Here is a 12,341-nt window from a genome sequence, read left to right on the forward strand (position 1 = left end):
TTTCATCACAAACACTGAAAGCGCAAAGATCCTGGAACAACATATTTCAAACACTGAAAGACAATGGATGGCAACCAAGAATTTTGTATCCAGCAAAATTAAGCTTCAGGTACGACAATGAAATAAAAATCTTTCATGATAAACAAAATTTAAAAAAATTTGCAGCCAGACAATCAGCATTTCAAAGCATCTTGAGCAAAACACTACACAAGGAAGAAATGAAAAACAATAACCAAAACCAACAGTGGGAAGTACCTCAGTAAAGACAGAGTGCAGGGAGAAAACTAATCATGGAGAAACAAACTAAATTAAAAAAGATATATAATCAAACATGGTTGGAAGTACGAACCATATATCAATATTAACTCTAAATGTTAATGGCTTAAACTCTCCAATAAAGCAACATAGGCTGGTAACATGCATTAAGAAAACAAATTAAACAATATGCTGTCTCCAGGAGACACATATGATTGGTAAAGGCATACACAGGCTGAAGGTGAAAGGTTTGTAAAAAATATACCACACACATAGTCCTCGTAAGCAAGCAGGGGTGGCCATCCTAATATTGAATAAAATTGACTTTAAGACTAAGTTAATCCAAAGGGATAAGGAAAGACACTATTTTTTTTCATTTAATGTTCTTTTTTTTTCTTTTTTAATTGGTTTTTCACAACATTACAAAGCTCTTGACATACCATATTTTATACATTAGATTCAAGTGGGTTATGAACTCCCAATTTTGATTATTTATGTTTTTTTTTCTAATTTAGTTTGTTTCTCCATGATTAGCTTTCCCCCTGTCCTCTGTCTTTACCGAGGCACTTCCCACTGAAATAGAAAAAGAGAGAGCTCTTCCAAATTCATTCTATGAGGCCAACATCACCCTGATTCCTAAACCAGACAAAGACACCTCAAAGAAAAAAAACTACAGACCAATATCTCTAATGAACCTAGATGCAAAAATCCTCAATAAAATTCTGGCAAATTGGATACAAAAACACATCAAAAAAATTATTCACCATGATCAAATAGGATTCATTCCTGGGATTCAAGGATGGTTCAATATACAGAAATCAATAAATGTTATTCACCACATCAATAGACTTAAAGATAAGAACCATATGATCATCTGGATAGATGCAGAAAAAGCATTCAACAAAGTACAGCATTTTTTATTTTTAAAATATTAGAAAAACTAGGTATAACAGGATCTTACCTCAACATTGTAAAAAGCTATCTATGCTAAGGCTCAAGATACCATCATTCTGAATGGAGAAAAAATTGAAGGCATTCCCTCTAAAATATGGAACAAGACAGGGATACCCTCTATCACCACTTCTATTCAATATAGTTCTCTAAACACTGGCCAGAGCAATTAGAAAAATGAAAGAAATTAAAGGCATAAAAATAGGAAAAGAAGAACATAAATTATCACTATTAGTGGAGGACATGTTTCTATACCTTGAAGACCCAAAAGGGTCTACAAAAAAACTACTAGAACTAATAAATGAATTCAGCAAAGTGGCAGGATATAAAATCAACATGCATAAATCAAAGGCATTTCTGTATATCAGTGACAAAACTTCTAAAATGGAAATTAGGAAAAACACCCCAGTCACAATATCCTAAAAAAAAAATAAAATACCTCGGAATCGATCTAACAAAAGAAGTGAAAGATTTATACAATGAAAACTACATAACCCTAAAGAGAGAAATAGAAGAAGATCTTAGAAGATGAAAAAATATACCCTGTTCATGGATAGGCAGAACTAAAATCATCAAAATGGAGATATTACCAAAAGTTCTCTATAGGTTTAATGCAATGTCAATCAAAATCCCAATAGCATTTATTGTAGAAATAGATAAAGCAATCATGAAATTCATATGGAAAAATAAAAGACCCAGAATAGCAAAAGCAATTCTAAGCAGGAAGTGTGAATCAGGGGGCATAGCAATACCAGATTTCAAACTATACTACAGAGCAATAGTAACAAAAACAGCATGGTACTGATACCAAAACAGGCAGGTGGACCAATGGTACAGAATAGAGGACACAGAGACTAAATCCACAAAGTTACAACTATCTTATATTTGATAAAGGGGCTAAAAGCATGCAATGGAGAACAGATAGCATCTTCAACAAATGGTGCTGGAAAAACTGGAAATCCATATGCAACAAAATGAAACTGAATCCCCTTCCCTCATCATGCACAAAAGTTAACTCAAAATGTATTAAGGAGCTTGATATCAAATCAGAGACTCTGTGTCTGATATAACAAAAAGTTGTCTCTGATCTACATATTGTGGGGTCTGGCTCCAAATTCCTTAATAGGAAAACCATAGCACAAGAGTTATTAACAAGAATCAACAAATGGGACTTACATAAACTAAAAAGTTTTTTTCTAAGCAAGAGAAACAATAATAGAGGTAAGTAGGGAGCCTACATCATGGGAACACATTTTTACTCCACACTTCAGATAAAGCCCTAATATCCAGAGTATACAAAGAACTCAAAAACTTAAACAATAAGAAAACAAATAACCCAATCAACAAATGGGCCAAGCATCTGAACAGACACTTCACAGAGGAGGACATACAATCAATCAAAAAGTACATGAAAAAATGCTCATCACCTCTAGAAGTCAGAGAAATGCAAATCAAAACCACCCTAAGATACCATCTCACTCCAGTAAGATTGGCAGCCATTATGAAGTCAAACAGCAACAAGTGCTGGGAGGATGTGGGGAAAAGGGTACTCTTCTACATTGCTGCTGGGACTGCAAATTGGTGCAGCCAATTTGGAAAGCAGTATGGAGATTCCTGGGAAAGCTGGGAATGGAACCACCATTTGACCCAGCTATTGCCTTTCTTGGACTATTTCCTGAAGACCTTAAAAGAGCATACTACAGGCATACTGCTACATCGATGTTAATAGCAGCACAATTCACATTAGATAGACTGTGGAACCAACCCAGATGTCCTTCAATAGATGAATGGATAAAATAATGTGTCATTTATACACAATGGAGTATTACTCTGCATTAAAAAATGACAAAATCATGGAATTTGTAGGGAAATGGATGGCATTAGGCAGACTATGCTAAGTGAAGCTAGCCAATCCCTAAAAAACAAATGTCAAATGTCTTCTTTGATATAATGAGAGCAACTAAGAACAGAGCAGGGAGGAAGAGCAGGAGGAAAAGATTAACATTAAACAGACATGAGATGGGAGGGAAAGAGAGAGAACAGGGAAATTGCATGGAAATGGAAGAAGACCCTCATTGTTATACAAAATTACATATAAGAGATTGTGAGGGGAATGGGAAAAAAAAGAGAGAAATGAATGACAGTAGATGGGGTAGAGAGAGAATATGGGAGGGTAGGGGGGGGGATAGTAGTACAAAATAGGAAAGGTACCAAAATACAACAGTTACTAATATGACATTATGTAAAAATGTTGATGTGTAAAGGATGTGATTCTGAAATCTGTATTTTGGGTAAAAATGGCAGTTCATAACCCACTTGAATCTAATGTATGAAATATGATATGTCAAGAGCTTTGTAATGTTTTAAACAACCAATTAAAAAAAGGAAAAGAAAAGTATACCAGTAGGGCTATTTTTTGTGGGAAGCCATTGTCACATGTGATTGGGCAACTCCCGGTTTGGGTGTGAGGTGCTCTGGCTAAACTGTGTCGGAGCTTTCCCCATCCTCTCCTGGTGTGAGAGCCTGTCCGTTTGGGGGTGTGGCTGACCACTGACCCTGAGGCCAATCACTGACCCTGACCTTGGAGTGCTGCCCCCCTCGAACTTCATTAGATGGAATTCTCCACTGAATTTTTTGTTCCCCAATAAAAGGCCACTCCCTGGCATGCTCGGTCTCTCTCTCTCCTGCTAGCCCTGAGTAATCCTTGTTGCCCTACCGGGTGGTTCGAGGTGTGAGCCAGAGAGGTGAGAGCCATCTCGGACCTGGTCATAGAAAAAGGTAATTGAGTCAGTGTGTTTATTTGATCTTAGTAGCTAACTTTTATGCCAAGAACCTCTTTAATGAAACCAGTGTACTGGTCACATGGTGGAATTTGACGCCCATGAGGGGGGCATTCTAGATTAGCTAGATTGAGTGGAAGTGCACTATAAAGATAAAGGAATTTTTAAAAATTTGATTTATAAAGATAGTTTCAGGGTTAGTTTTATGACTAAGTCTAGGCTAAGGGTTAGGTGTTGGGTTATTGTCAAGTTTAGAGCTAGTGGTATTATTAGAGTAAAGGTCTGGGTTAGGGTTTGAGAGATGTTAAGGTTTCAATTTTGGGCTTGAAGTAGTTTTAGGATTAGGGTTAGGGTAATTAAAGGGTTAAATTTACAATTCAGGTTAGGTTTTGGGTAATGTATGTGTTAGGATTGAGGATAGGGTTAGGTTTATGCTTAGGGTTATCATTATGGTTTGGGTTATGGTTATGGTAATGGATACACTTAGAGATCAATTTAATGCTAAAGTTATAATTACAATTAGGACTAGTGTTAGGGTGAGGTTAGGTTTAAAGCTAGGGCTAGGGATCTGATTAGGGCTATGTTAGGGCTAGTGATAGGGTTACAGTTAATGTAATTACTAGGTTTCAATTTAGGGCTAGTTTTAGGGTTTTAGTGCTAGGTTTAGTGTTAGGGTTAGGTTTACTGTTAGGGTGATGTTTTGAGCTAGAAATGTTAAGGTCAGTGTCAGGTTCAGGGTTAGTTTTAGGTTTTGGCTTCCAACTCAAATAAGTCTAGGTTTAGGTCTAGGTATAAGGTTAGGGTTTAGTTTAGGTTAATGTTTAGGGTTAGTGCTATGGCTAGGTTTTGTTTTAGGGCTAGGGCTAGCCTTATGGCTCATTTTAGAATTAGTTTTATGGTTTGGTCTAATGTTAGGTTTAGGCTTGGGCTTCAGTTTAGGGCTAGTTTTAAAGTTATGATTTGCCTAAAGTTAGTGCTACGGATAAGCATAGGGAAAGGGTTAGCACTAGGGTTAGGGCTAGGGTTAGGGTTAGGGTAAAAGATAGGATTAGAATGAGTGATAGGGCAAGTTTGAGAGAGTTAATCATAGGGCTAGGGTTAGGGTTATGTTTAGGAATCGGTCTAAATTATGGCTAGGTTTATGTTAGGGATAGCATTAGGTCTCGATTTAGGATTAGGCTTAGGCATCGAGTTAGGGTTAGATTTAGAATTAGATTTTGATCTAGGGTTAGTGCTAAGGCTAAGGCTAAGTCAAGGGTTACCACTAGGGTTAGGTTTTGAGTTAGGGTTTAATTTAGGGTAAGGGATGTGGTTATAGCTAGGCTTAGGGTATGGGAGTGGGTTAGTATTATTGTTACAACTAGGGTTAGGTTTAGGGTTAGGGTTATGATTAAGGCTATATTTCGGGCTACTATGAAGACTAAAATTTCTTTTAAGATTCGGGATAGTATTAGGGCTATGGCTAATGCCAGGGTTACAGTTTAGGGTTAGGACTAGGGTTAGATTAAGTGTTAGGCTTAGATTTAGTGTTTGATTTTTGGCATGGTCCACTGTAAGGGTTAGGTTTTTGGTTAGGGTCAGGTTTAGATCTAGGGTTATTTTTAGAATCAGGGTCAGCATTAGGGTTTGGATTAAGTTAGTGTTTAGGTGCAGGGCTTGAATTAGTGTTAGATTTAGGTTTAGGGTAATGACAGGTTTAGGTTTAGGGTTTAGGTTTGGTTTATTGTAATGTATAGGGTTAGGGTTAGGCCCAGGTTTATCAGAAGGTTTAGGGATATCATTACGGTAATGGATAGGGTTAGCCCTAAGGTTAGGGTTAGGGTTATGTATTGGATTAGGTCTAGTGTTTGGGTTAGTGTTAGGTTTATGTTTATGGTTAAATTTAGATTTAAGACTAAGATTAAGGCCAGGTTTTTGGTTAGGTTAGAGTTAGGGTTAAGGCTGCCACTAATGTATAAAGTAGGTTAATGATTAGAGCTAGTAATAAGTTTAGAGTTAGGACTAGGTCTAGTGTTAAAGTTAGGTTTATGCTGCTGATGATGTTTAGAGCCATTTTTAGTTTTATGGTCAGAGCCAGGGTCAGGGTAAGTTTTCGGGTTAGGATTAGACTATATTTAGGGATAGGGTTAGGGCTAGGTGTATGGTTAGGATTTGGTTTAGGTTAAGGGTTAGGTTAAGGCTATGACTTGGTTTTGTTTTAGGGATAGGGATAGGGTTAGGGCTAGTTTTATGATAAGTCTTAGGGTTAGGGTAGTGTAAGTGTGAGATTTAGGCTTAGGTTAAAGATTAGGTATAAGAATAAAGTTATGGTTAAATTTATAGTTAGTTTTAGATATAAGTTTTGTGATAGGGCTAAGTATATGGCTAGGGTTGGGCTACATTTAGGGCTAGGTATATGGTGATGGTAAGGGCTATGGTTAGAACTAGGTGTAGGGCTAATGTGAGAGTTAGATTTAGTCTTAGGGCTTTGGTTAGGGTTAGTGAGAGGGCTAAACTAGAGCTTGTTTTAGGGCTAGGGTTGTGTTATGGTTAGGCCTAGGGTTAGGGATAGGGTTTGTGTTAGGTTTAGGGTTAGGTTAGGTTTTGGGTAACAGAACAGAATACACTAGTTTTAACACTAGGGTGAGAATTAGGGTTAAAGTTAGAGTTAACATTAGGGTTGGGATTATGATCAAGGTGAGTTCTTTGTTAGAATGTGGGTTAAGTTCTGTATTAGGGTTAGGTCTAGATCAGAGCTAGGGCTAATGTAAGTTCTAGGGTACAGTTAGGGATAGTTTTAGGGTTAGATTTATGGCTATGTCTATTGTAAATTTAGGTTTCTTTTTAGGGTCAGGTTTAGAGCTATGGGTATTATTAGAGTCAGGGTCAAGTTTAGGGTTGGGGTTAGGTTAAGGTTTAGGTTCAGGGCTTAAATTAGTCTTATGTTTAGGCATTGGGTAATACCACAGTTAGGTTTAGGGTTCAGGTTAGGTTTAGGTTAATAGATAGGATTAAGGCTAGTGCTAGGATTAGGGTTCTGCCTATGGTTAGCATAAGAATTATAGTTTTTTTAGGGTAATGAATAGGATTAGGGCTGGGGTTATGGTTAGGATTAGGTCTAGGGTTAGGCTTAGGGCTATAGTTAGAGCGAGGATTTTTGTTAGGATTAGCTTTAGGGTTAAAGCTAAGGTAGAGCTTGAATTAGGGCTAGATTTTGTGATAGTTTAGGGCTATGGCTAATGTAAGACCTGGTGTAATGATTAAGACTAGTTTTATGGTTAATGTCAGGGCTAGGTGTAGTTTTAAGTTTAGTTATAGGGTTAGGGTGAAGTTTAGAGCTAGGATTAGTGTGTTAGGGACAGTGTTCAAGTAGGGTAATGGTTAGCGTTAAAGCCAGAATTAAGAGTTTGGTTAGCTTTAGAGGTAGGGTTAGAGTTTGGGTTAGGTTAAGAATTATTGTTAAGGCTAGGTCTAGTTTGTCATTAGGTCTAGAGCTATAGTTAAAACTATATTTATGATTAGGTTTAGGTATAGGGCTAGTATTAGGGTTACATTTAGGTATAAGGTTTCCAGTAGGGCTAGTGTTAGTGTTTGGTTTAGGGTTAGGTTTAGATTTCAACATAAGATTAGTGTTAGGGTCAGAATAATGGTTAGGGAAAGTGTTAGGGTTTGGGTAATGGTTAGATCTAGAATGAAGGCTAGGGTTAGGACTAGTTATAGAGTCAGGTTTTGGTTAGGCTAAGGATTAGCACTAAGAATACGGTTAGCATTAGGGTGAGGGTTTGCTTTAGGGTAAGCGATAGAGTTAGAAGTAAGTTTAGGACTAGTGTTAGAGTTAGGTTCAGGGTTAAAGCTCATGTTAGGGCTTGGATTAGGGCTAGTTTTGTATTAGGATCATGGCTAGTGTTATGGTTATGGCTATTTTAAGAAATAGGGTTATGATTAGTATTAGATTTAGGGTTAAGTTCAGGGCTAGGCCTAATTTTAGGATTAGAATTAGAGCTAGCTTTAGTGTTTGGATATGAGTCAGGGTCATGGTTAGGTTTAGGGTTAGGGTTAGGTTTCAAATTAGGGCTAGGTTTAGGACTGGTGTAGGGTTAGGTTTGGTCTTGGGTAAGGGTTAGTGTTAGGAGTATGGCTCAGTGTAGTTTTAGGGCTTAGGGTTAGGGCTAATTTTAGGAATAGCATTAGGGTTAGAGGTAATTTCAGGTTAGGCTGAGGCCTCAGTTTAGGGTTAGTTTTAGAGATAGGTTAGTGCAAGGACTAAGGATTATGACTAGGTTAGGGCTTGGGTTAATTTACAGTAGGGGATAGGGTTAGGTTTAGAGATAGGTTTCGATCTAGAATACTGCTAGGGCAAGGGTGATGACTACAGTTAGGGCTTGGGTTAGGCTTATGGTAAGATAAAGTGTTAGAATTAGGGATACTTCTTGTTTGAGTAGTTTTAAGACTATAGTTAGTCTTAATTCTAGGGTAAGGATTACGCTTAGGAATAGGGCTATATTCGGGCTAGTATTAGGGCTAGGTTTAATATTAGCATTAGGGCTAGAGTTAGGGTTATGATTAGGACTAGGGATAGGGTTAAGGTTTGTGTAAGGTTTAGGGTTTAAGCTATGATTAGTGCTAGGGGGAGTGTTAGGTTTAGCATTAGGTCTAGGTTAGGGTTATTGTTATGGTTAGGGTTAGTGTTGGGGTTAGGGCTAGGGTTTTCATTAGGTTTAAGATTAGTTTTAGAGTAATGTATTGGATCAGATGTAAGATTAGGTTTAGGGTGAAGTTTAGGTTATGGTTAAATTTAGGTTCAGGGATAGGTTTAGCTTTGATTTACGGTAAGGTTTAGGGTTAAGTTTGTGGCCAGCGTTAGGTTTAGGGTTAAGTTGAGGGTTAGGTTTATGATTAGGGTATGGGATAGTGTTAGGTTTAATGCTAGGGTTATTACTAGGATTAGGGTTAGGATTAGAGTAATGTTTGGGTTAGAGCTAGGGTTAGTACAAGGGTTAAGTTTAGGATAAGGGCTAGGGTTAGGTTTATGTTTACGAATAGGACTAGTGTTATGTTTAGGCTAAGGATTAGGCTTTGAGCTAGAGTTTTGTCTCAGGCGAGGGTTAGGGTTAGGGCTTTTACAATTGTGGTTTTGATTATTGTAAGATTAAGCCTCAGAATAGGGCTAGGTTTTGTGTTAGGTTTAGGCCCAGGGTTAAGGGTATGTGTAATGTAAGATCTAGGGCTCTGATTAGAGCTATTTTTAGGGTTAAGCTTATGGCTATGTCTAGTGTTAGATTTAGGTTTTGGGTTAGGTTCAGGTTTAGGGCTAGGTTTAGTGTTAGTGTTAGGGTCAGTGTTCAGGTTACAGTTAGGTTTATGGTGAAAGCCAGAACTAGGACTAGGTTTAAGTCTAGCGATAAGATTATTGTTCGCATTAGGTTAAGGATTATGTTATGGCCAGGGCTCAGGTCTTTTTAGGTCTGGGTCTAGAGTTATGACTTTATTTAGAATTAGGCTTTGGTATAGGGATAATGTTAGGCTTAGGTATAAGTTAGTTTGTAGGGCTAGTTTTAGGGTCTGTTTAGGGTTAGGGTCAGATTTAGACTGAGGTTTTGTGTTAGGATAATGATTTGAGTTAGGGTTGGAGCTAGAATGAGGGCTAAATTAGGACTACTAATAGAGTTAGGTTTTGGATTAGGACTAAGGTTGGCATTATGGATAGGGTTTGGCTTAGGGTAAGTGATAGAGTTTGAGTTAGGGCTAGGGCTAGGTTTATGGTTAGAGTTAGGGCTAGGGCTAGGTTAAGTTTAGGTTTACATCTAGGGTTAGGACTCAGATTAGGGCTAGTTTTTCTGTTAGGTTTAGAGCTAGCTTTAGGGCTATGGCTAATATAAGTACTAAGGTTATGATTAGAGTTAGTATTTGGTCTAGATCTAGTGTTAGCGCTATCTTTAGAGTTTGTGTGATATTTAGAATTAAGGTTAGTGTTAGAATATAAGTCAGGGTCAGGGTTAATAATATGACTGGGACATGAATTAGAGCTAGAAGGTTATGGCTAATTTTAAGGTTATGGTTTTGTTTAGGTTAATATTTAGGGTTAGGACAATGGATCGTTTTTTTTTTTTTTAAGGGATAATGCTAGAGTTACGGCTAATTTTTGGATTAGCGATAGTGTTAGGTCTAGTGGGATGTTGAGGATTAGGCTTAGAGTTAGGGTCAAATGTAGACTTATGGTTAGATCTAGGGTAGGATGTAGGTCTAGGGTTAGGGGTATGGTTAGGGGTTGTGTTAAGTTTATTGTAATGAATAGGGTTAGAACTAGAACTAGGGCCTGGGGGAGAGTTAGAGTTAGTTGTAGGCCAAGGTTAGGGGTAGAGTTAGGTTTAGTGCTAAATTAGGGATAGGTTTAGAGATAGTGTTAGTGTTAGGGTTAGGATTAGGCCTATGTTTAGGACTAGAGATATGGTTAGTATTAGGGTTAGAGTTAGTGATAGGGTTAGGGGAGAGACTGGAGTTATACCTAACTTCAAGTCTAGGGCAAGGGTTAAAATCAGAGATAGGGATAGAGTTAGGGTTTGGTTTAGGATTAAGGCTAGGTAAAGGCCTAAGATGAGGACTAGTGTTTGTGTTATGGTTAGGGCTAAGATTAGGGCTGGGGCTAATGTCAGGTCTGAGTTTATGGTTATGGTTAGTTTTAGGGTTAGGTAAAGGCTAGGTCTAGTGTAAGGGTTAGGTTTAAGTTAAATGTCAGGTTTAAAGCTAAGTGTATTATTAGGGTCAGTGTTTATGTAGGGTTTGGTTTAGGTTACAATTTAGGGTTAAGGCTTCCAGTAGCATTAGGGATAGATTTAAAGTTTTTGTTAGGATAATTGATCTGTTGATGTTTAAGGTTCAGGTTAGGTTTAGATACTGAATAGGGTTAGTGTTGGCAATAGTGTTAGCATCAGTCCTAGGGTTAGCATTTTGGTTAGGCTTATCTTTAGAGTAATTGATAGGGTTTGAGATAAGTTTAGGACATTTGTTTAAGTTATAATTAGGACTAGGGCTAGGGTTAGGGTTACGGTTAGTGTCAGGTTTACGTTTGGGGTTTGTTAGCATTTGAGCTAGGATTAGGACTTGTGTGAGTTTTAGATTAGATTCAGCGCTCAAGTAAGAGTTAGGGTTATGGTTATGTTTAGGTTAAGGTTAGAGTTTGAGGTAGAATTAGGGTTAGGGCTAGGGTTATGGTTATGGATAGAATTTGGTTATGGTTATGGTTAGGGTAATAGATTGGTTTAGAGCTACAGTTAGGACTAGGGTTATGGTAAGTTTAGAGCAGTGGTTAGGGTTAGGCCTAGGGTTAAATTTTGGTTATGGTAATTTTTAGGGTAATGGATAACATTAGAGCTAGGGATGGGGCTAGGATTATGGTTAGGATTAGGGCTATGGTTTGCGTTAGATTTCGGGTCAGGATAAGGTTTAGGTTGATGGTTAGGTTTAGGTTAAGTGTTAGGGCTAGGGTTAGGGCTCGGGCTAGAGTTAAAGCTAGGGTTAGGGCTCTGATTAGGTGTAGGTTTTGAGTTAGGTTAGGGCTATTTAAGACTATGGCTAATGTTAGAACTAGGGTTATGATTAATGCAAGTGTTAAATTTAGCATTATTTCTAAATCTAGTGTGTAGATTAGGTTCAGGTTTAGGGTCATGATTATAGTTAGGGTTAGTGTTACCATCAGAGTCAGCATCAGTGTTCCTGATCAGAGTTAGGACAGACTCTAATTAGAACTAGGGTTAAGGCTAGGTTTAGGGTTAGGGTTTGTGTAAGAGTAAGGGTAAGAATTAGGGATAGGCCTAATGTCAAGTCTAAGATTATTGTTTGGTTAGGGTTAGCATTAGGGCTTTGTCACAGTCTTGTTTTACAGCTAGGGCTACTTTTAGGATTAGCGATAGTGTTAGCACTAGTAGTATGGTGAGTTCTAGGCTTAGATTTATTGTTATGGTTAGATCTAGGTTGAGGGCTATGGCTATGTTCAGGGGTAAGTTTAGAGCTAGTGTTAGTGTTATGAACGGATAGAGTAAGAACTAGAAATAGGGCTAGGGCGAGGGTTAGATTTAGTCTTAGGGCTAGGGTTAGGGTTAGATTTAGGGTTAGGGCAAATTAGGGCTAGATTTATGGTTAGGTTTAGGGGAAGGGATTGGATTATAGCTAGATTTAGGGCTAGGGCGAGGCTTAGAATTAGAATTAGGGCTAGGGTTAGGATTACGGTTATATTTAGTACTAGGATGACATTTTATTTTATACCTAGGGCTAGGATTTGGGATAGGGATAATGTCTGGTCTAGATTTATGGTTAGTGTTAGTTTTAGGGTTAGGTTATGGGTAGGTCTATTTTAAGGGTCAGGTTTAGGTAAGGGTC

Source organism: Ictidomys tridecemlineatus, chromosome 7 (assembly GCF_052094955.1).
Source record: "Ictidomys tridecemlineatus isolate mIctTri1 chromosome 7, mIctTri1.hap1, whole genome shotgun sequence".
NCBI classification, from domain to species: domain Eukaryota; kingdom Metazoa; phylum Chordata; class Mammalia; order Rodentia; family Sciuridae; genus Ictidomys; species Ictidomys tridecemlineatus.